Source organism: Homarus americanus, unplaced genomic scaffold (assembly GCF_018991925.1).
Source record: "Homarus americanus isolate GMGI-L3 unplaced genomic scaffold, GMGI_Hamer_2.0 scaffold30535, whole genome shotgun sequence".
NCBI classification, from domain to species: Eukaryota; Metazoa; Arthropoda; class Malacostraca; order Decapoda; family Nephropidae; genus Homarus; species Homarus americanus.
Genome location: NW_024732440.1, coordinates 3845253 through 3868786, shown reverse-complemented (window position 1 = coordinate 3868786; position 23534 = coordinate 3845253).

Genomic DNA, 23534 nt, shown 5'->3' with positions numbered 1-23534 from the left:
ACATTATTATCTTCTGATTTTATTTCAAGATATTGTAAATGTTGCAAATCCTAGCAAATTTATATCAAAATCCTTAAATAATCTTACGAAATCTTTCCAAACTTACCCTTAAAAAAATTCTGAACACTATAAATCCTACCTACATAAAAGGTTCCCTTGAAATATCTCGTAAATCCGGAACAAATCACCTCAAATACAGATAAATCCAACCGGTTTATCCTGGAAAATCCTGAGTGAACATTACGTAAGTTTCACCTCACGTAATCGTTAACAAAATTTGTCAAATCCCAAATATCAGAAAATCCTCTAAGCGTTTTCCAGAACACCGTTAAAAGCATTAACTCTTATAATCTTATCACTAATCCTATATTGAAATCCCAAGGAAATCCCCGATAAATATATCAACATCAAAAATTCTGCAAATCATTCCTAACTTATTTCGAAATTCCTAAACGCTGTAAAATCTGTTCCCAATCCAAACTGAATTCAATTACGTGAAATCCGATCCTCTTAATTCTATTCCCTTTAACTCCGAATTACATTATAAATCCGGGAAAAATGCGAAATCAGGTTTATACTGATTTATAAATTAGCATTAATACTTTAATAGCTATAAATCCTTTAAAAAAATAAATAAAAAAAAATCATGAGCATTACATATTTTTCCTAATCCATCCTTAATCTTACACAAATCCTTTATAATCCTAGGTAATTCATCCAAGAGTTAGGAACGAATTCTACAATATTTCACAAACTGCAAATCTTTCTTTTTTCAACTTATCTCAAAATCCTTCAAAATCCTACCTAAGTTTCCATTAAAATCCGAGACGAATCTCTTAAAATCCTATACATAACAAATCCTACCTATTTTCCCTTAAAAACTATCCACTTTATCCTTAAAATCCTAAACGAATCCACCAAAACTCCTAAACATGACAAACCCTGCCCACGTTTCCCTTAAAATCCATCTCAAATTACCCCGAAAAATCCTAAACAAATTACTCCCAAATCTTGCCAACGTTTCCCTTAAAATCCTACTCAAGTTATCCCCTCCAAATCCTAAACAAATTATCACAAAATCCTGTCCACGTTTCCCTTAAAAACCTGTCCACTTTATCCATAAAATCTTAGACGAATCTTTCAACATCCTAAACACGACAAATTCTGCCCAAGTTGGCACAGGGATAACCAGCCCAAAAATTTGCCTAAAAGTTTGACACAACCCTGAGAATGTAAACACAAACGTACCAAGTTCATTTAATGCCAGCGACTATGAAGAGGGGCGTGAGGAGGAGAAGAACGAAGAGGAGGGGAAGAAGAGGAGGGCAAGAAAAGGAAGAGGAGGATGAAGAGTGAGGAGTAAAAAAGAAAGAAGAAAGAAGAAAGAAGAAAGAAGAAAGAAGAAGAAGAAGAAGAAGAAGAAGAAAGAAGAAGAAGAAGAAGAAGAAAGAAGAAGAAGAAGGAAGAAGAAGAAGAAGAGGATGAAGAGGGATGAGAAAGAATTTTGCACACCAATTTTATTAATGGCAGTGAATATAAGGATAGATGGGAGAAGGAAGAGGTAGGAGAAGGCGAAGGAGGCGGAGGAGGAGGAAGCTGAGGAGGAAGAGGAGTAAGAAGATAAGGAGGAAAAGAAGGAGGAAGAAGAGGAAGGACAATTTTTAACATAACACTAATTATAGAGACATGAGCAGAAGTAAAAAGAACGGCATGGGGAGGATAAGGATAAAGATGAAGAGGGAGAGGAGAAAAAGAGGAAGGACAAAGAGGGTAAGGAGGTGAAAAATAAGAGAGAGGATTATTTGTCCATGATCGAGTGTATGAGGGCAGAAAAGATGGTAAGAAAAACAATAAGGAGAAGTAAAGGAAGGAGTAGAAATGAAGAAAGATGAGGATGAAAAGATAAAGTAGGAGAAGGAAGGGGACGAGGAAGAGGGAATTTTGATAAGGAGGACACAGGAGTAAAGGATGAGAAAGAGGAGAGAGGAACAGGGGGTGATAAGGAGGCAGAGAAGGAGAGTAAATAAAAAAGAGGAAAGTGAAGAAATGAAGGAAGGATGGACAGAAAGGGGCAAATGAGAGATGGATAAGAAGAGGAAGAAGAAATGAGAATGGAGGAAACGAATATGATAAATAGAAGAAGAGAAGGGGAAAGGGATAAATTATAATAAAACAAAAGAAAAATAAGAATAACAAAGAATATTTGAACAGAAAAAATGAAGATAAAAGAGAAAAGAAAACAAGAGCGAAAAAAATTTAGGCAAAATTGAACAATAGTTCTGAAAAATAAAAATAAAACGATAGACAAAGACAGAAAATGGAAAAAATGAGAAAATAAGAAAAGCAAGAAAGATAAACGTAGTAAAGAAAAGGAGAAAGAAAGAATAGAAAAAAAGGATTAAAAATAGAGTGAAATAACGCAATAATGTAGTCCAACAGGCCCCCAAAAAATCAAGGCAAACGGAGATAAAAAAGAAAAAACAGACGATAAACCAAGGAGAGTTGCCTTAGGGTACAGGAGGGAAGGGGTGGAGGGGTGAAGAATAATGAAGATAATGAGGTGGGAAGGACAAAAGAGTGAAGGAGGGGGGGACGCTTTTATTGTACTGTTCAGGGTAAAATTGCCTCACTATGCGTTCAAGTGAGTAAAGACAGGGAGAAAAAGGAGAGGAAGGGAGAGAAAAGGTGGAAGGGGGAGAAAGAGAGAAAATAAGAAAAAGAGAGAAGGGGAGAAATGGCAAGAAGTGGGAGTTAAAGAGAGAGATGGAGAAAAGGAAAGAAAGGGAGAGAGAGAGAGAGAGAGAGAGAGGGAGATTAAGAGAGGAAGGGAGAGAAAGTGAAGCAGACTGAGATAGTTAAAGAGATAAATACAAAAAAGGAGAGAAACAGAGATAGATTAATAAAGAGAGGGGGAGAGAAATTCAAATAATCAAAGAGAGATAGAGAGAAAGAGAAAGAAAGAGAGAAAGGGCTGAAGAGAGAAAGGAATGAAAGAGAGAAAATGAAACATGGAAACAGACAGAGAAAAGGAGGGAGGGACAGAGTAATAAAGAGAAAGTGATCGAATTAGACAGGCAGCGGGCAGAACATGATAAATGAACAGACATGTAAAAGAATGAATAAAGACAGAAAGAGAGAAAGAGAGAGAAAATGAGATAGGGTAACAGAAATTGAGAAATAGGGAGAATGAAATTGAGAATCAGGATGCGAGAGAGAAAGAGAGAGAGAAACTGAGTATAAGGTTGAGAGAGATAAATAGGGAGAGAAAGAAAACCAGAGACATGGGGAGAGATATTGAGAGTTTCCGAGATATAGGGAGAGAGAAGGGGAGAGAAAATCCGTGAAATGGACACAGACATACAGACACAAAAAAAAAAAACCATAAGACAGTTAATCGTTCAAGTTGAGAATCGAACCAGAAAAACTAAACACAACGTAATATAAATATAATAAAGTATAGACACTTACGGTTCACCTCTTGCCTCCATTCCCTTCCTCCCCAAGTTTATGCTCTCTCTCTCTCTCTCTCTCTCTCTCTCTCTCTCTCATGCGGAGGGAAACGCGGCGTCTTCAGGTTACATATCCTCAGCTAATTGTATACCCGCTAGTTGAGACAGTTCTATAGCTAGCTTCTCTTGTTGACGAGAGTTATAAGCTAGTTTTCGCGGAGCTACTAACTGTCAGCACAAGATGGTACCAGAGGCTAACTGAAATCCCCGGCATGGCCCACCTCACTCAGTGGGTAACGGCGTAAATTGGGTGAATAAGCGGCTTTAATGAGGACAAGTTTCGCTCCGGCTCAACAGTCAATTGGCCAGATTTTGCATAATGTGCGAAATAATTTGTCCTTCGCCTGATGCTGCCACGCTACGAGCATTCTAATGTTCGTATTACTGAGAGAAGAGGAGGGAGGAGGAGGAGGAGGAGAGGGGGTATTGTGGAGGAGGAAGAGGAGGAGGAGGAGGAGGGGGGGGAGGAGAGATTGTGGAGGAAGAAGAGGAAGAGGAGGAGGAGGAGAGGGGGTATTGTGGAGGAAGAAGAGGAGGAGGAGGAGGAGGAGGTTATTGTGGAAGAGGACGAGGATGAATTTGAGGGGAGGATGTGATAGGAATAGGATGAGAAAGGGGGAAGAAGGAGGTGGAGGATGAGAGGGAAAAGGAGGAAGAGGAAACGAAAAAGGGGAAGAAGTGATGGATCAGGTAGGAAAGAGAAGGACAATATGGAAGAGGAGGAGTAAAAGGTAGGATATGGTGGAAAAATGAGGACAGGGTGAAGGAGGAGGAGAAATGGAATGGATGGTGGAAGGATGAAGACAGAATGACAAAGAAGTAGGAGGAGGAGGAATTGGAGGAGAAGGGTGGGAAGAAGGAGGAAGAATAGGAGAGAACTTGTAAGTCTATTCTATGTCTATCCTGATGCTGTGGAAGAGATAATGACATGATCCTATATTAACTTAGACACAGAAACGTACAGTCACCTCAAAAAGTCTGTGTCTCCTTCCGAATGAATCCACATCGAAACTAAATGAGATAATACAACGCCAACTGTGTTGAGATCCTGAACTACTTACACCATTGACCAGAGAACATCCTTTGTTATAATGTCCCTTACCTGAGGATGTTATACACATTTCCTCGATGCACAAACAAACGATTCCTCACTTCTTCTTTCAGTAGTGTCACACATACACACACACCAGATGAAGACAGCAGGTTATTGAAATTCTCAGGGAAGAATGTCATTCTTAAGACATAAGCAAATTATGCCCTTGATCATTATGACAACACAGAAATATCAATATATTTTACATGGATGTCAATAATTTGTTTAAACGTGAATCTATTACACATAATAATATGATGTAACATATGCAAGGCGCTTATTTCTCACTTGAAAGGTTCAATAAAAGTCCCCTATGCACGAGATACAGCAAACAAAATATTGAAATACGACCCAAGTGACATGTTATCGTCCACCACCAGCCAGCGGCAGGAAGGTATGGAACTGCTTCACACCTTGTTAAAAAATAAATCATTTATTTTAAAGTTAATTTACGCATTTCATTGTGGTGGTCTGACCCCACACACTATGAAACCTTCAAAATGACAGCTTACCAGTTGTGCTTTCTATGAAGGAAAGTATTTACAAGACCAGGAAGGTGAAAAAATGGAATTAATATTTAGATCGACTGGATAATATTCAAACCCACAACAATTTAATATAACTTGCTACTGTTGTTATATCTGTTATATATAATTCTGCTCTTACTCGTCATTATTCTACTGTCTATATGTTTCGTTCTTGCAGTAAGTTAATACATCACCAAACAGCCAACATATACTGTGTCTCAGAGCATCATCACCTTAGTCCATACTTACACGGCTGATAACAGCGGGTCTCTTGGCTCCTGACGCCCCCGTGTACAAATGGTTGTTACAAATTATTAAGTCATTTTAGAATAATTTAGATCCACATTTTAACATTTTGCTTCTTCTTAGTCTCGTAAATAGTCATTAAGCCACGGTGTCCTATCATTAAACTTAATCATGTTTAACAATAAACAGGTTACTGGATCAAGAAAATTTCCCGAGTGACTTTGAGTGACTTTATATAGCAAACGTGATCCCGATCTTCAACACGAGAAGTAACGGCGACTTCCTCAGTTAGGGAGACGTAAGACTGCTGAGCAAGTATAAAAACAATAATATCTGATAAATAAACCTGACTTGTACATACCTGTAATATGATGTGGTGTTTTACGGTCCCTCGAGGAGCTGTTAACTTTCAATTATCTGTAAAAAACAAAAAAAATCAGTTTAACTTTCCATCCTACTTCACTCCTTTAAAAATGTTCGTAAAGGTTAAGGATGAAAGTCGCCATTTATACCACATTATATATTGGAAGGATTTCACAGATTTTTTTTTTAAGTAAAAATATTTATTAAGTGGAAGAGGAATAAAAAATGACTATGTAGTAATACCTTTAGAGGTGTTCTTACCAAACGGCAACAGCTTGTGTGGCTACGACAATTGGCTACAGAAACCAAACAAAGCACACCAAATACTAGATATGTAAGATCATTAAGTTTGGTTTTGTTGGTTCGTGTTGTCTGTCATCAATAATGGTTTAGAACTTCAGTCTTCATGAGGGAGTTTTGATGATAAGATCATAAAGTTCTGAAGGAAATCAATATTTTTCACATTCCTACATTTTCTCTTTATCTCCCATTAGTTAAGCATCTATATATTACAACAAACGTGTCCGAAACGATCTGCCCCCCATAAGTAACCTTCACTTATGGGGGCCACTGAGATGAGGGAGGGTCACTTATGTGGCCCATTGAGATGATGGAGGGTCACTTATGGGAGCCACTGAGATGGAGTCACCACTGCCCTACATGATGTGGTAACTTGTGCGGTAACGTTTTTCTACACATTCACGATAAGTGAGTATAGTAACCAGATATTATGTTTTATTATAATTTAATCTTGTTAGTGATTTGTGCATAAAGTTGCCAGGTGGTAGCAGCTCCACCTGTAGGGACACTCCCGCCACTATACCAGGCACCGTGTTGTTTAGCTCGTGCTGTAAGAAGCCTTCACCTTTGGGTTGAAAATCATAACTGAACCAGAGGACTCACAGGGGTCGCTCCAGCGGTTCTTTCTGATTGCTGAGAACACAGACTTTTTGAGGTGACTGTACATAATATACATACACACATTACATACACAACCATCATGCTATATGTGAGTTATTAACTTTACCCCTTTCTAATTTCATGAACACACACACACACACACACACACACACACACAATATTTATCTCCCTAAAACTGGTAATTTACGAAACACAAATAATTTTCTGGTCGGAAGGTCCACCATAACCCATGTTGGCCATCTGGGTAAAGGTGGTAATTATTATAACTCTTCATCACAAAGAATTCTATTAGCATGAAAGCTGAATATTTTTATCTGGGGAATACTGGAATTAAATATTTCGGATCAGAGTTTGCTATTACCCTCAGCATTATTAAAAAAAAAGGTACATTGTTTTAGAGGCTTGATAAAAAGAATTAATATTAGTTGTGGTTAGTAATTTATGATAGTGGTTGTGGTAGTGATTGCGGTTATATAGTTGTTTCAGTAATTGTGGTTGTCTAATTGTGGTAGTGGTTATTTATTTATGGTAGTTTGTGTGGTTGTGGTTGTTTATTTATGGTAATGAGTGTGGTAGTGATTGTGGTTATATAGTGGTTTCAATAATTGTAGTTGTTTAGTTATGGTAGCAGCTGTGGTTGTTAATTTGTGGTATTGGTTATGGTAGTGATTGTGGTTATATACTGGTTTCAATAATTGTAGTTGTTTAGTTGTGGTAGCGGTTGTGGTTGTTAATTTATGGTAGTGATTGTGGTTATATAGTTGTTGAAGTAATTGTGGTTGTCTAGTTGTGGTTGTGGTTACTTGTTCCGATGCAACACTTTGGTTATAATATCTTGGTTACTGGGTGTTGCTATGTAGGGTGAGGTATTATTATTATTATTATTATTATTATTATTATTATTATTATTATTATTATTATTGTTATTATTATTATTATTACTGACAATAAAAATAATAATAAGGAAGAAAATAGTATTTGTTATTATTGTAATCTAGATATACCTCTCTCTCTCTCTCTCTCTCAACGCTATACAGTTAACATGCCGGTAAGCTCGAACTTCCTTGTAAAATAAAAGGAATTTGAAGTAAATGGAGATTAAATGTACTACTTGGTAACTTAGTTCGGCGAGGCTGTTGGCAGAAGGTGAGTATGTAGATTGTGTTAAACGCCAGTTGCGGTATGATGAGAGAGAGAGAGAGAGAGAGAGAGAGAGAGAGAGAGAGAGAGAGAGAGAGAGAGAAGATATGAGGTGGAAATAGAGAATAATATAATGAAAATATAATAATAATAATAATAATAATAATAATAATAATAATAATAATAATAATAATAATAATAATAATAATAATAATAATAATAATAATAATAATAATAATAATAATAATAATAATAATAATAATAATAATAATAATAATAATAATAATAATAATAATAATAATAATAATAATAATAATAATAATAATACAATGTCGAAGGAAACAAAAGAAAAATTAACTTATTTACCTCGTTAGAGCAAAAAACGAATTACTTTACGTTACAGAAAATATATGTATATAATGAGGGGGAAAAATGTGCAAGTGTACCGGCATTTAATTTCCATCGAGTAAATATTTTCGTGTGATTGATTAACATAATTAGATATGAATTCCAGTTTGTAAAGTTAATCAAATCGCTTAATTGCTTATTTTCCGACAGCAAACAAAATATTGACTACCACCACCTACAGTACCTACCCAACTCTCGATCCCTCTCTCTCTCCCTTCCCACCCTCTCTCTACTTTCCTCCTTTTGCCCTCCTTCTCTCCCCCCCCCCTCCCTCTCTTTTGCATCCATCCCTTCCTCTCCTTTCTCTCCGCCCCTCCCTTTACCTTCCCTCCATCTCTTCCTGTCTCTTCCCTTCATCCATTCCTCCTCATCTCCCCCCTTCCCGTTTCTCCATCCCTCCCTCTCCCGTCCCCCCACCTGTTTCTATACTTTCCTCCCTCTCGCTTCCTTTCATCCTTCTCTAACATCTCTTTCCCTTCTCTCCATCCTTCTTCCTTCCCTCTTATCCACCCTCCTTATCTCCCTTCCTATATCCCTTCCTTCCCTCCCTCTCTCCTTCTTCCTTCCCTCCATCCCTTCCTCTCTCTTCCCATCATCCCAACTTTCCTTCTTCCCTCGTAACCCTTACTCCCCTCTCTCCTTCCCTCCTCCCTCCCCCAAAATATATCCACTTTTGGAATGTTCGTCATATAAAGAAAATAATGGCAGTTTTCTTTCACTTTCTCTCTGCCTCAACGATTAAATAAACTTTCTCCCACTCCAAAAATAGTTGGTGGATTTTATTGTCACAAGAACTTATCTTTGTTGTTCATTTGTTAATTTCTGTTTTGTTTATTTATATTTATCTTTTGTTTCTCATTGTTATATTTCATTTGGTTTTGTTTATTCATTATATATTTTTTATTTATTACTTTATTATATTCTGATATCTATCTATTTATCTAGCTATTATAATTTTACTTCTTAAATGGAAAACAAAACTGTATTTTCTTCTGTAAATTTTAACCATCACTAAGTTACCAGTTGTGTATATGTTGATGTGTACATATGCAAGTTTCTATGTACACTTACCTCCTGAATGTAAGTGCATATATATATATATATATATATATATATATATATATATATATATATATATATATATATATATATATATATATATATATATATATATATATATATATATATATATATATATATATATATAAATATAGGTAGACTTGTATATGTATGAATTCTTGCATCTGTGTACGTATTATCACACAAGTGCGTCTACATGTGTACATACTGTATATCCCTTGCTATTTTTGTGTGTGCAGAGAATTTTTCGCAGGTCGGTACAGAGACGTAGCATACAGCCCAGCCTTGAGTGAGTTGTAACTCGTGCATTGCCAACGTGACTCACATCCTCCAGGTTCTGAGGCGACCATCCCAATGAGAGAGAGAGAGAGAGAGAGAGAGAGAGAGAGAGAGAGAGAGAGAGAGAGAGAGAGAGAGAGAGAGAGAGAGAGAGAGAGAGAGTAAGTATTGTGTGGACTGAGATGGTTGATGTAGCATTAAGTTTGTCTTCGATGACGATCAGGAGAAAGTTCAAGTATCTCCCAGGAGGTAAGAGACAGTCAAAGGTCTCCCAGAAAAATCTCAAAGGTCTCTTAGGGACAGGAGTAAATTAAATAGTAAGAAAAATACAGATATAAGCTATACACTGTTGGTAATGTAAACACGATTGAATCTTTTAAGTGTTTGTAATCTAGTTTATAGAGAAATGAATCGTTATTTTCCTATACATTTAAAATATTAATGTAGTTTTATATACAGATAAGAAATACATGTAAAAGAGATTAGTTGACTTAGTGAATGGATAATGAAGAGTAGAAATAAAGAAGAGATAATAACAACGAACATAATAATAATACGATAGAGAAATAATATGGAATAAGATGAAGACTTAGGGGTGATGAATATAAGGTATAAGGGAGAGGTTTAAGGAAGGTATGAGGAAGGGGATGTAAGTAGAATGATCTTCTACCTAAAAATATTACTTATTAAAGCTGTGAAGACAAAATAGTATAATGAATATCAATGTATTTTTTCTTTAAGGATTATGAATAGGAAGACAATATGGAGAAAGACAATGGCTGACATTTTACCGTCGCTTAAAGGATTTTATATAAAGAAAGTAATTAAGGATCTCTAAACAGGATGTCAAGGAATCCATAACAACATGTTACAGATCTCACAGAAAGGTTCTCTCCGGGGCAAGAGGAAATAATTGATCTTTCAAGGGCAAGAGGAAGTAACATGTCTCTCAGGGGGTGAAGTGAAGAGTGGTGGGAAAGAGGGAGGAAGGGAGGTGTGAGGTTGCTGGGAGGGGTGAAGTGAAGGGTGGTGGGAGAGGTGGGAGAGAGGGAGGTGTGGGGTTGCTGGGAGGGGTGAAGTGAAGGGTGGTGGGAGAGAGGGAGGAAGGAAGGTGTGAGGTTGCTGGGAGGGGTGAAGTGAAGGGTGGTGGGAGAGGTGGGAGAGAGGGAGAAAGGGAGGTGAGAGGTTGCTGGGAGAGGAGAGAGAGGGGATAAGCGAAGTAAAGGTGTCAGAGAAACTATAGGTGAAAGGTGAAATGAGAGGAAGAAAGATACGGGATCGTATAAATAAATGAAACTAAGAAAAAGTTGAAGATATGAAAGAAAAGCAGAAAAAGGGAAAGATAAAAAATGAATAGAAAAACAGAAAGAAAGTGAAGCAGACGAAAATATCAGATAATAAAGGAACCTTGCAAAAAAACGAAAGAAAATAACACACATCTCTTGAAATAGACAAAAAAAATCAACAGAAAAAAAATGTGAAATAAAAACGGATAAAACACAACAGATGAACCATCAATAAATCAACCAACACTGTAGCTCACCATGTCAACCCCGGTGTCTACCTTACCACAGCCAGGTAGGGAGTTTGAACCTAGCACCATGAATTATGAAGGCGAGCCAGGATACCTACCCCGCCACGACCACCCCAGATGTAGCACGCTTGTCCAGGATGAATAAACAAACACAGGGCAGACAGGTAGTGTTTTTCGGTGATTATAGTTAGGAAAACAAGGTTGAAGCCTCTCGTGTTGTACTGTTGTACGATTAATGTTACAACTTGTGCAGCTTACACACACTGGGTGTATACAGTAGGTTATAGGAGAGAGAGAGAGAGAGAGAGAGAGAGAGAGAGAGAGAGAGAGAGAGAGAGAGAGAGAGAGAGAGAGAGAGAGGAGAGAGAGAGAGAGAGAGAGAGAGAGAGAGAGAGAGAGAGAGAGAGAGAGAGAGAGAGAGAGAGAGAGAGAGAGAGAGAGAGTAACTGCATGACCACTTGCACAGAGGCGTGTGAAGGTACACCCGACGATTTTGTGAAGTAAATACTTTAGGAGAAAGTCTCAAAAGGTAAATATTTCAAAATATATAAACCTTGACCAAGGCACACTGAACCCCTGGCCAGGGGACCTTTGTTTACATTGGTTGTGCGAGGTGCTCGTTTGTAATGAGGTGACACACAGTTCAAGCTGCCGGTTAAACTATTATACCAACGTGGGGCTACAGAAAACTCAAGCTGCCACAGTTGACTGTGCTCTTTTTTCTTATACTTAAAAAAAAAATAGTTATTTCGACTCCACTCTCTTACTGTGGTATTACCCCCAGCTTCTGGAGGATGTACAGGGAGAACTCAGTCCTTGGTGAATTAATACTGACCAGTGATAGTAGCAGTGTAACATCTACCAGTGAGCACCAGAAGGTTAAGAGGGTATTGGTAGCCACGCACCCTCCTCCTACCGCAGTGTGTGTGGACTAGCGACTAGAAAAAGCTCCTACACACACTGTACTGAAGAACATTGTCCCAACCTCTGCCACATACGCTGTAAGCATCCAAACCAGGAGCTTTGTTGCTCCCAGGTAGAGGACTTAAGGACTCTAGGTGGCCTTAATCATCCAGTGGAGTACGAGATACCAACAAACCAGCCCGTGGCACAGGTACAGGACCACAGCCTCCTCTGCTCTCCTGTCACAAGGGCATTCGTCTCTTTCTGAAAACACAGAGGACCTCCTAGCCTAGCATCAGAGACCTTGAGTGGGCTCTCTCCCAGACAACTAATGAACTGACATTCATATAGGCCAGGAACAACACACACCACATCCTCGCAATTGCTGATGAAAAAAAATAAAATCTCTAAAGCAGCTCCTAATAGCCATTACTGAGGCCACTGTCAGCCTGGGAGAAGGTGTGTCCAGCTGCAAGTCTATCAGTGTCTCGACTGTTCCTAACTCAATTGACGCAAGCTACGAGGAGACGACATCCCAAAGCTTGGAGCGAGGGTGAAGAGAAGATACGCTCCCAGAAGCTATGCAGCACAACTTCCCCCTAGTATACCAAAACCCACGCATGACCTACCCAGCCACTCGCCCCACACCTCCCCAGGGTCAATCTGCGCCCACAACTTAAATGGGAAAACAAGTTCCTTCCTCCTCCAGCAGGCAGTTTGCCATTCATCGCAGTCGGTGTGCCCACACCCCCCCTTCACAGCCGAGGGCTACCTCCCAACAGTCTGTCTACGTTCCTTCCCCACACCTTTCTCACCAACAACCCAAAGATGAGAACAGTTGAAACGGCAGGACGGCCAAAAACACCCCTGACAGAACACATAGAACCTTATAGCACACCTGACAGTATACATAGAATCTTATAACACCCCCTGACAGTATACATAGAACCTTATAACACACCTGACAGTATACATAGAATCTTATAACACCCCCTGACAGTATACATAGAATCTTATAACACACCTGACAGTATACATAGAACCTTATAACACACCTGACAGTATACATAGAACCTTATAACACACCTGACAGTATACATAGAACCTTATAACACCCTGACAGTATACATAGAACCTTATAACACCCCCTGACAGAAGTATACATAGAACCTTATAACACACCTGACAGTATACATAGAACCTTATAACACACCTGACAGTATACATAGAACCTTATAACACACCTGGCAGTATACATAGAACCTTATAACACCCTTGACAGTATACATAGAACCTTATAACACACCTGACAGTATACATAGAACCTTATAATACACCTGACAGTATACATAGAATCTTATAACACCCCCTGACAGTATACATACCACCTTATAACACCCCCTGACAGTATACATAGAACCTTATAACACCCCCTGAGAGTATACATATCAGCTCAGAACACCCAGATAAGGTACCCAGAATCCAATGAAACCTAGATAATGTAAAACAGAACTCGGGAACAATCACTGAAAATTGCGGACTCCATGCAATACGTGTTCGCTTATGCAGAGAACAAAATGCAAATCGAGTATTCTTTTTTTTTTTAGAGAGCGCGTCCGACTCGGATCCTTTCATGATGTGTAAAAAGTTTTTTATGTCGGCCGTAATTCTCCACTTCAGGCTCCTGTATCGTGTTGCTTTCTCTCTTGTGACAACGTGTGTGTGTGTGTGTGTGTGTGTGTGTGTGTGTGTGTGTGTGTGTGTTTCTTTATATTTAACTATTAATTGCTACTTCTATTATTATTTATGAAATTAGTAATCGCTTATTTTTCTATTTGTTTATCAACCAAGAGACAATTGAATTATGTGAGTAAAGTGGAATGTTAAAATAGGAAAGGAAGAATAATGAAGCAGAAGGTGATACTAAGAAATGAAGGAAGAGAGAAAAGGAATGAAGGAAAAAGGAGGATGGAGGGGAGGAAGATGAAAAAAACCGAAGGGAAAGAACGAAAGAAAAAAGAAAGAAAGAAAGAAAGAAAGTGAGATTGACATAAAGACACTGTAAGGAAGTACAAAAACAAAGGGAGAGAGAGAGAGCTACGGATAGATATTTATACACGAGATACATATACTTGGAAATCATGAGGCTGTTTGAAATATATACTGTACATAGAAAAACAGAGAAATTAAATTTCCTTCCTGTCAATCGCACCTGTCACTCTCACTTGTCTCTCACTTATCTCACTCACCTGTCTCTCTCACTCATCACTCTTACCTGTCTTTCTCACTTGTCACTCTTACCTGTCTCACTCACCTGTCTCTCACCTGTTTCACTCACCTGTCTCTCTCACTTGTCACTCTTACCTGTCTCCCTCACTTGTCACTCTTACCTGTCTCACTCACCTGTCTCTCACCTGTTTCACTCACCTGTATCTCTCACTTGTCACTCTTACCTGTCTCTCTCACTTGTCACTCTTACCTGTCTCTCTCACCTGTCTCCCTCACCTGTCTCTCCCACCTGTCTCTCTTACTTGTTTCTCTTATCTGTCATTCTCGTGTCTCTCTCTCACTTGTTTCTCTCTTTGACGTTTCTCGAGAAGTTTGAGGAGTCTAGGAAATAAACAGCTTCTCTCTCTCTCTCTCTCTCTCTCTCTCTCTCTCTCTCTCTTCATTACTCATTCCTAAACCCTGAAAACTGTTGGTTGTTTACATTTCTCCTTGTCTTTCTAACTTCTAAGTCCTTCCCTCCCTCTATTCTTCCTTCTTCCTTTTCTTCACAACTTCCAATGAAACCTGCATTTTCCTCTACACCCCTTACTTTCTCTAACTACCAAATTCCCTCCCTCCCTCTTTCCCTTTTCTCTTTCCTTCCTTCCTTCATGGATTTCTTTCTTCCTCCTCCTTTCCTTCATCATTCTTTCCTTCATGTCTTCCTCCTCCTCCATTTATTTTTCCCTCCTATTCTCCTTCTTTCCTTCCTTCTTTTCTTTCTTCCTTCTCCTTTCCTCCTTCATTCCTTCCTACTTTCCTTTCTTTCTTCTCTCTTCCTTCCTCCTTCTTCTTCTTCTCTTCCTTCCCTCCTTCCTTCTTCACTATCACCTCCCAGGGGTAAAGGACAACTCCCAAACCTTACCAGTGAAGGCTCCCTCCTGGAGCGAATCATCTAATAAATATTTCAAACACCTGTGATGTCCTACACATGGGATGAATCTTGTAACCCAGCTTCCCTGTCCTCTCTGACACCTGCGTGGGTCGACTAACAGGTGCAAGAGGGTGCTGTGACAGGTGTAAAGTGCCCGCTAAAAGGAAGAATTACACCTTTGATAGCTTCACGTGCACAGGTGTGGTGAAATAATGATGCTATGAAGGTTTTATTCTTAAATATGTTGAGGAAGTTGAGTCACACACACACACACACACACACACACACACACACACACACACACACACACACACACACACACACACACACACACACACACACACACACACACACACACACACACACACACACACACACACACACACACGACTCTCAGACCACCAGCGATGGAAATGTATTTTGTTATGTAATTATTACCTGCCCGGGAGGATGTAAGTCAACCTCAGCATAATAACAGAACATGCGATTTGATACCTTGCTTGATATCAGGTTTACTTCTCCCTGCCAGAAAGTGAGGGAGGGAGAAATAAAGAGAAAATAAGAGAATGAGGGAAAGAGAGAGAATGATGGGGGGATGGCCAAAAAAAAAGGACAGATAAGGAAAGAGTGGGAAAGAGAAAGAGATAAAGAAGAAGGAAAAGGAGAAAGAGAAGGTAAGGAAATGAAAAAAAAAGAAAGGAAAGGAGAGATAATTCCAGAGTTAGAGAGATAGACAGGAATGTTTAGGCCAATAACAATTCACTGTAATAAACTTTGTTCATCAAAATATCTCGACAAAAAATCACTCCACAAAAGAGTGAGCTAAATAACAGAACAAATGTTAATATCTCTCCCAGAGTTACACAATACCAACATGAATCTGTTTTATGAAATAATCGTCCCCATAAACCCGACCAGAACTCGAGTTTTACAACAAATAAACTTTGTAGTTTTGTCGAGGCTAAAATTCTCTGCAGCAATTTTTATTATATTAGTTGTCGTTTGGATCATTTGTGTATTTGTATTATCGTCTCTTCCCTTTCTTATTTTTCTTTATGTTCTTTATAACGGCTGTTCTTATCTTAACTCTCTTTAATACAAGACATTTATGGTAAACACACACACACACACACACACACACACATACATGCACGTGTGTGTGTGTAAATAATAATAATAATAATAATGTGTGTGTGTGTGTGTGTGTGTGTGTGTGTAATTTCAGTTCCAATCGACTTCACATTATTGCCGCCGACGATCGCTCGCTCTGTTACGACAGACGACAAAATGATTTTCAATTAAATTGTAAAACCAATAACAGTATTTATCTCAACCATTACAATTTGACCAAAAATACACCGTGTATAAAAATAATACACATTTAGACCAAAAGTAATGATCAGGGGACATTTGGTGTGTAACAGGTGAGTCATTACGGCACTTATGGGTTCATTCACCTGTAACTATATATATATATATATATATATATATATATATATATATATATATATATATATATATATATATATATATATATATATATATATATATCACCTGTATTCTTGTCTAGATACATACAGTATGCGAGACCATGCAACACAAACAATCTCATTCTTCTACCCAGTATGTCCTCGCGTACGTGTCTAAGCCTGTGTACGTGTCTAAGCCTGTGCACGTGTCTAAGCCTGTGTACGTGTCTAAGCCTGTGCACGTGTCTAAGCCTATGTTCGTGACTAAGCTTGGGTACGTGTTTAAACCGGACCTGTATGTGCGCGTATCAATGCATGGTATGGGAGCCGGACCTGTCTTGCTTGGAAACAAAACAAGAATCTGTATGTGATCACCAGACATATTCAGACAATAATAATAATGATAATAATAATAATAATAATAATAATAATAATAATAATAATAATAATAATAATAATAATAATAAAAGTAATTTATAGTAACACATTTCCACCGAAGATCATATGGCAGTGTAACAGGTTTATACGATTAATATCATATACCATTCAAAGACTTACATTACCCATGGAAATATAAACAAAGGGAATAAGGAAACTGGAAATAAAAATATTCTTCATAAACAAGTGAAATAAATCTTCTTTCATTATCATAGCCAAGATTTGGTTACAAAAGATAAATACTTTTAAGGTTTTAGGGAATAATATTCGGCTTTATACACGATCATATTCATTGGTTTTTTTTATACACGTGTCTCTATTTGTTTCCCCATGTATGTGTGTTTGTGTGTCGATATACTTGCAAAATGAACGCGCCTGTGTGTGTGTGTGTGTGTGTGTGTGTGTGTGTGTGTGTGTGTTCGGACCGAAAGCTCTTTGGAAAGTAAAATTTAGGGCTTCAATGTTTTTCCTTACTTAATAGTGGTTTAAATATATGTGTTGTGGCCGTTGGGGGGTTTTGCTGCGTGAGGAAGTAAGATTTTCTTTGTTTCTTTCTTTCTGTGTGTGTGTGTGTGTGTGTGTGTGTGTGTGTGTGTGTGTGTGTGTGTGTGTGTGTGTGTGTGTGTATTTTTCCCTCTGTAATGTCTCCTCTCTAAAACATGATGAAATAAATAACTCCACTGCTTCTCATTACATCCCATCTCCTTAACCTAACCTAACCTAACCTAACCTAACCTAACCTAACCTAACCTAACCACACACATTTTTGTCGGCCATTTTTACATCATAACTTCTGGCCATTGTCTTGGTGCCTTAAAAATTAAAGTCATCATCTATTTGTGGTCTGATGCTGTTTGTCGTTGTAAACATCTTTTATATAACTATTCGGGGGCTAATTAGTCTTGGCATTGTTTGAATTATTTTGTTTTAGCTTTTGTTTGAAGAGATGTATAATAGCATCATAATTCTTATACCCTGATGCTTTTTCCCTTTGCATCTTTGTCTTTCAGTGACCTTAATTACATCTTCTCTTCTTTACTTCTTTCCTTCCTTCCTTCCTTTTATCATTTTTATTTCTTCCTTTTTTATTATCTCTATTCCTTCCTTCCTTCCTTCCTTCCTTCATCATCCCTATTCCTTCTTTCGTTACTGTATCATCTCTATTCCTATTTAATTTTCTCTTAGTGGTTTCTCGTTGTTCATGTGTCTGATATCAACAACTGCCTCGTATGAGAAAACGTTTAACTCCTATCCAATGTTGTCAAGTAGAAAGCATTCAACATATATCAATATACATTCATACACATATAATACATCAATACCTATGTATTTATTAATTAACTTCTCGTAAACATGACCCATTTTCATATTCTATTTGAGGAGAAAACCAGTTGCACTTCACTCCTAACCTTTTCAGAGTAAATTATCAAAGGCGCCGTTCAGAAGGTGATGCCTTTTATTAGAGTTTAGATTTTTTTTTACTGCACCTTTCTGAACGGACCTTTTCTCCACACCTGAGAACAAAGACATCTGGGCTTCAATTAGTGAGTAGGGTAGAACAGTGAGAATGATTTGTGGTTGATGGGGAGGAGTTGTGGGTGGTGGGGAGGAGGTGTAAGGGGTGTGAGTGGTGGGGAGGAGGTGTAAGGGGTGTGGGTGGTGGGAGGAGGTGTGGGGGGTGGGAGGTGTGGGGGTGTGGGAGGTGGGGAGAAGGGTGGGGGTGTGGGTGGTAGGGAGAAGGGTGGGGAGGTGAGGGGTGGTGGGAGGTGAGGGGTGGTGGGGAAGAAAGTGGGGATAAGTTGTGGGTGATGGAGGAGGATGAGGAGGTGTGGGTGTTGAGGAGAAGGGTGAGGAGGATCTTGGTATATACTCGTATTATTACTACACAGCCACAGTAGTTTTGCCACACCACAATAAGCTCATTACACCACACTACCACAACTCTCTTACCACTCCACCACACTACCACAACTCTCTTACCACTGCACCACACTACCACTATCTCACCACACTACCAGTCTCTGACTACTCCACCACACTACCACTATCTCACCATTCCACCACACAACCACAATTATTATCTTACCACACTATCAGACTACCAAAACTATCCTACCACACTTCTACAACAATCCTACCACACTACAACCCTACCACAACACTCCTACCGCACTATAACCCAACTACAACTATGCTACCATAACACCACACACCAACAACCACGTTTAAAGGTCTTAAATTAACACGGTGCCACACAACCAACAAATTTAAACTCTTTGCCTCAATATTCTAACCCCCCCCCCCCAAAAAAACGCCTTCACAAAGTACAAGTAGAACAAACAAACTGGTATCCAGATCACAAACAAATGTGTATGAGTGACCACAAGGAAATAAAAGCAAGAGAAAACAAATAGCCAGAGACGAATATACAGTACACCTGCATCTCATAAAACAAATACACAAACGATCGCGAACAAATACATCCCTACTCTTGAAACAAACACAGACAAGCGAGGACAAACTAATACACAGAAATGAGCACCAAGAAGCATAATCACACACACACACACACACACACACACACACACACACGATAACACAAAAGCCCAACACGTTCACAAATTTTCCGGAAAAGTTGAGAGTAAATGATTGTGTTGGCGGGTAAGGCTTAGTGTTTTTGTTTTGTTTTTGTTTTATTTGCCCCTCTCCCCCTTTTTTTTACTTAGTTTGGAGGGGGAGAGTTTTGCCCGGGAGCTCAACAAGTTTATTTCTTTAAGCGGAAATCGATTCTCTCGTGAATTTATTAATCTGGGGGCGAGACCATATACAACAAGGGGATTTTTTTCCCTTCGGTTTTCTGGTCTGGAAGTTTGTTTTTATCCCTGAATTTATTTTTACTTATAAATTTTGGTTTATTTATTTCTGAGATTAAGTTCTTATTTGCAATCCCAGGCTCACATGTCTGTAATTTAAAATATGCGCGCGCGCACACACACACACACACACACACACACACACACACACACATATATATATTTGAATAAACCCCTGATCTTCAATTTGCAGAGACGAGCATTGATACCAGCACGTCATCAGTTCCTCCTCCAGCATCAACAGAGCACAACTACACTGTTTTCATTCCATTAACCATAAGTTTAGGTACCCAGTCACAGTTGGGTCGGCGGGAGAGCTCAGTAACTATCCAGCCGCTGCATCTCAGAAGAAAACGTAAAGTGTGATGATATATTGAGAAAAGAAACAAGGAAATATTGTGATTAAGAGTAGAGTTGATTAATGTGACGTGGCTTTGAGAAAAATGAGTGAATGAGATAAATAAAGATGGATAGACATACAGAGCAAAAATAAAGATAAAGAGACAGAGAGAAAGAGCGAAAGAGAAGGGAAGAAAAAGTGCGCCAGACAGAGAATTAAACAGATTTTAAAAAAATGAGAGAAAAAGAGACAAAACATAACTCTGGTTCCTCACACACAACAAAAACTTAACCGACCAATATACTGTAATGTCATAAATGGTGTATGAAGGAGTGTACAATAAGTCAGCGAACTCAAAATTCACCAAAACCCAGATTCAGTGATGATGAGCCACTGACGGAAGAGTAGTGTATGTGTGTGTGTATATGTGTGTGTTTACATCCGACGATCAACGACAACTCTAATGGAGAGATGAGTGAGATACGATACTTCCTTCTCTTTCTTTCAAAAACGTGAATAATAGGAAATGTTAAATAGATGAATAAAGAGAGAAACAATACGAGGGAGAATATGAACAATATCTCTGGTCTGGTAAGGCACAATACAGTATAAGGCAAGTATAAGGCGACAATGGGAAATGTGTTCATGTACGATAATCTCCAGGGACACCGGACACAGGGAGACGTGGGTGACAGGACGTACTGTGGTCAATGATGTATCGTAGGGTATTATTTTTAACTCTTCATTAACCACACCTCGTTTATTTACTTGTGATCGCCTTTCTCTACTGTATCCAGTTTTATGTGAGTGAACATAGATTATTCTATTATCATTCCCTAACAGGCATTAGATGCAGTTTATATTAAAATTATGAATACTTATTCCGTTTTATTGCAGCTATTAGCTTGGCCCTGACGTACCGAGTGCCGCCGGTAATGTTCCTATTTTCTCTTATTTCATGCCTAATTCACGAGATACAAAGAATTTTATGGATCAATTAACATCACTGAAAATTAATTTATTACCTGAGCATTCTCCTTTGTGGAATGACCGTCAAATTAATGAAATTACGCTAAAAATAAAACGCTTCTTTGAGCTAAAATAAAATCCCCGAAAAAATAGCGTATCACTAGGCAGCTCGGCCCAATATGTTTCCATCGACAATAATTAATTCCTGCAGCCATTCATCATTATTCTCTGTATACATGAAATTTCATTCGTCTAACTTACTGGACTATCAAACAGCTAACATGAGCGACATACACTTTCCTGCTCTACTGGTACGATTCAATATATTATGCCACGAGCCAGAGCGGTATTGAAGGTCATCTGCACGGGCTACAATTCCCACCAAAATTAATTAGTATTTTTCTCTCTGTTCATCATTATTCTACTCCTATGCTTAAACCATTTCATTTCTCCACGGTACTTGACCATCACAACACACAAACTGTACAGTCAGTTGCATTGTAAAGGATTTAGGAATCTTTACGTTCAGTCGAACTGCTGTTGACTGGAAGAGCTAACATCGTACTCTTTTTGTTTGTTTTGTTTTCTACAGTGTAATTTAAATTCCCGCGTTAAACATTTTCCCGCTGCCGCACGATGGTTTAAGATGAAGAGGTGGGGCGGGTTCTCTAAGGCTCCCGTAACCTTCTTGGTTAAGTTACCTCGTTCGGTTTCATCATACGACTGATGTTTGTAACTCTGCCACGTCAGCGACAACAGGAAAGAACTCGACACACAATAATATGGATGTAGGGATGTCGAGGCACAATAACAGGCAGCCTCAAGTCAACCAAAAGAATGATGAGAAGACGTGATGATAGCCAGACAAGTGCAATAATCACCATCAGCAACAAGCAAAAGGCTGTAGATGTACGATGATATCCAACCAAGTAATATGTACGATAATATCCAACCGAGTACGTCATGCGGAAGGTTGTAGATGCACAATAACAACCTGCTAATACTGTACCAACATAAGGCAGGATGTGGAGGCGCGATAACACCCAGCCACGTAGATACATCAGGCGAGGAGGCGATGCACTGTGCTGGGAGTTGTTGCGTAAGTTCCTCAAACTGTAATTGGAAACTATTTTTAAGGTGTCTTAGCTAGTTCTTTGTACCCCTCTCACCTTGTTCCTCCTCCTCCTCCCCTCCTCTTCCTCCTCTTCTTCCTTCTCTTCCACCACCTTTCCACCCGCTCCCCACTCTCCTACACCGCCCCTTCCCTACTTCTTTGTTTTAAATTAATCATTCTAAAGCATATGTTTGATATATTCATCCAAATCCTCCTGTAATTAAATACTTTAGGTTTTTTGGTTCATATTTTCTGTGTGACCTTTTGTCTTTCTCTCTCTCGCTCCAATGTGTAATATATACATGTCTGTCTGTCTGTCTGTCTGTCTGTCTTTTCATCTCAGTACTCCTGTTCTTCCTTCCTGTCTTTCTGTGTCTTTTCAATTCTGAAAATTTGACTGATTTTCCCCCTCTGTTGATCTCTTTCCATCTCTGTCTCTCTGTCCACCTCACCTTCATCTCTCGTTGCAGCTCAAAAGCTGCAAATATTAAAAACACGCTTGTCCAATAAGCAATTCAAATTGCAACTAAGCTTCACACACACACACACACACACACACACACACACACACACACACACACACACACATACACACACACATCAATATTACCTGAATGAGGGTAAAAATTATGACGTTAATTAAACATCTCATAACAGGTAGAATGAAAGATTATTTGACGCATGTTGAACTATTTTCCACATTGATTATGAAGACCTGACAACAGTACTAAATCCTGATTACATTGAGGATTTTCTCAGATGAGTTCATGTTGTGTAATTTGTCGAGCTGTCTGACCTATACGCCTGAATGTCTGTCTATTTGCCTCTGTCTATCTACCTACCTGTCTGTATATATGTGTGTCTGTCTATCTTTCTGTCTGGCTGACTATCTGCCTGCCTGCCAGCCCGTCTGTCTATCTATCTGTCTATCTCTTCGGCTACGTGGCTGCTGATGTGTATGTGTATTTTGTATGCTCATTTGTGTGTATATTTGTATGAAGCATGTAAGTATGTGTATAGTTAATAACTTGTTTGTTCAATCAGTCATTCACTTCTCCACCCATATTATTCATCTCCATCTCCACCCTACCTCCCCTTTATCATTCTCCTCTCCCTTCACTCCTCCACATTCTACTCTATAATACATTCTATGAACACCTGAATAGCTTTATGTGAGAGCTACGAG